General features: G+C 28.7%; 1 non-coding gene across 1 annotated transcript; it reads left to right on the top strand.

Moving 5' to 3' along the window:
- The first annotated feature begins 1656 nt into the window (after positions 1 to 1656).
- LOC121231602 (small nucleolar RNA R71) lies at positions 1657 to 1763 on the top strand. The gene has a single exon (XR_005929658.1). It is a non-coding gene; the product is annotated as a small nucleolar RNA R71 (small nucleolar RNA).
- The last annotated feature ends 515 nt before the right edge of the window (positions 1764 to 2278 follow it).

Raw genomic sequence — 2278 nt, 5'->3', positions numbered from 1 at the left:
TGGACAAGCCGAAGCAATTACATTGGCATACACAGTGCATCATCAGATAAACCAAATTAATCATGTTAGCACGTAAGTTCATCATCGATGTACAGAAGTAAATATACTATCATGTAAGTGCATTATCGAACAAGCTAAAGCAATTATACTAATAGATAAGTGCATCATCGAAAAAATTGAAGCAAATATACTGACACGTAAGTGCATCATCGACCAAATTGAAGTATAAACTTGTACATTTAATAGAGTAACCAGTTTCCAAATTCATCACATAGTTCAATTCAAATTCCATCATTCTCAATTTAACATTTCATCATATAATATAACATAATATATCAGTTAATAGAGTAACCAGTTTCCAAATTCATCACATAGTTCAGTTCAAATCCCATCATTCTCAATTTAACATTTCATCATATAATATAACATAATTAAACTCAATTTCATACCAATTTCCTATATCAGTTAAGTCATACAACTTTTTTCTTTCCAATTTAGTCATTGTCTTGATATTCAATTTCAAATGTAGCATTTCAACTCAATAACCATTAATGAGTCACCTCAACATTATATAGTGTAAAATGTTATGAATATGCAGTAATTAGATTGGTCTCGGGTCATAGAGATACAAACCAAAAGCTCATGTCACTCATCGTCAGCTCTTTCCTTTCTTTTCCCCTTCGACCATCGTACACCATTTCTAACTACAAATAAAAATTCAACAATAATATAATATCAAATTTCATCAAAATCACATTTAATTATAAAGTCATACATATTTGGCAACTTATTAAATTTAGTCCATAAACCTGGGATAAACATAACTTTCAATTAAAAGTTTTGGATTGAAATCCGATTTTATAATTAGTCCTTAGGGACTTCCTATTTCTTAGCCCTACTATCAATTTTAAATTTATTTAATTTGGTTCCTAATATACAAAACTATCAATTAAGATTTACAATTTAGTCATTTTCTTAAACTGAGCTTAATTTCTATCAATTTAACACCTAAACATTTCAATTTTCAAGAACGGGATCTCATCAAAAGTTCACTAATTGATCAAATTGATCCTTGGATTAGCTTAACCAAGCTTAAAAGATAAAAAAAATCTATATAAATCAAAGCAAAATGACTAGTGTCTTACTTGTAATTGGAGTTAAAAGCTTAAAAACTTATTAAAAATGGCATCTCATCTCTTCTTCTTCACTAGGCCAGTTGGAAAAGATAGCATTTATCTCTCCATCCACTTAAATTCTCTTTTAATTCCTAATTTAAAGTTTAATTAAATTAATTACTCATATTTTATCTTAATTAATTTTATTTCACTTCACCAATCATCATAATCTATTACTGTCTGCTATCTCATATATAGGATCGGTGTAATTGCACTTTGGTACCTTTGATTAATTGCAATTTAAGTCCTTAAGCCATTTTCTAATTAAAAATCTGTAGAGATTGGCCTTTACAAATTAGTCCTTAGGCCATTATTAAGTACAATTTTGGTTAAATTAACCATCCAAAATTTAATTGACATATATAACAACTCTGTAAATATCTTTATTTAATATTTACAGACTCGATTTACGAAAATAGGGTCCTAAAATCACAAATTTCTAGCACCATTAGAAACTGACCTTTTACACATCCAATTGAAAATCCCATGATGCGTACATTTTCTCATAAGGTCTTTAAAATGCTGCAAAACATCATATAAACTCTCATTATCCTATAGAAAAAAACCAATTATTTCATTTCTCATCTTAATAGCTTTAGTTAGAGGGAAATACTTGGATAAAAACCTCCGCGTTAATTTGTTCCATGTTTCGATCGACCTTGTTAGTAGAGAATAACTAATATTTATCTTTGTCCCTAAGTGAAAAGAGATACAAGGTTACCTAAATGGTTTCATCAGACATTGAGATGACGTAAATGTATTACAGGCTTTTAGAAAGTTTGGCAAATGTAAATGTGGGTCCTCAATAGGTAAACCTATAATGACTCGATTATAACCAGTGTAGGAAAGGGTGATTTTGAGGTTGGAAATCAAAAATTGAGTTCGTGGAATTATTAATCTATCGATTTACATATTTAGTATAAGATTTTCATATTGAATTTTCAAGTAACTAAATCAAGAAAGTCATTAATTATAGTACAGGGACTAAAATGCAAAATTTTAATCGCTATTAAGTTTTAATTTAGGAAATGCATGTGGGATTATGTGGATATTCTAAAAAGGAAACTTAAGTAATAAAACCATGAATAAAACATGGTTAGTTC

This window comes from Gossypium hirsutum, chromosome A06 (assembly GCF_007990345.1).
Source record: "Gossypium hirsutum isolate 1008001.06 chromosome A06, Gossypium_hirsutum_v2.1, whole genome shotgun sequence".
In the NCBI taxonomy this organism is placed as follows: Eukaryota; Viridiplantae; Streptophyta; class Magnoliopsida; order Malvales; family Malvaceae; genus Gossypium; species Gossypium hirsutum.
This window is presented reverse-complemented; position numbering and strand designations above follow the sequence as displayed.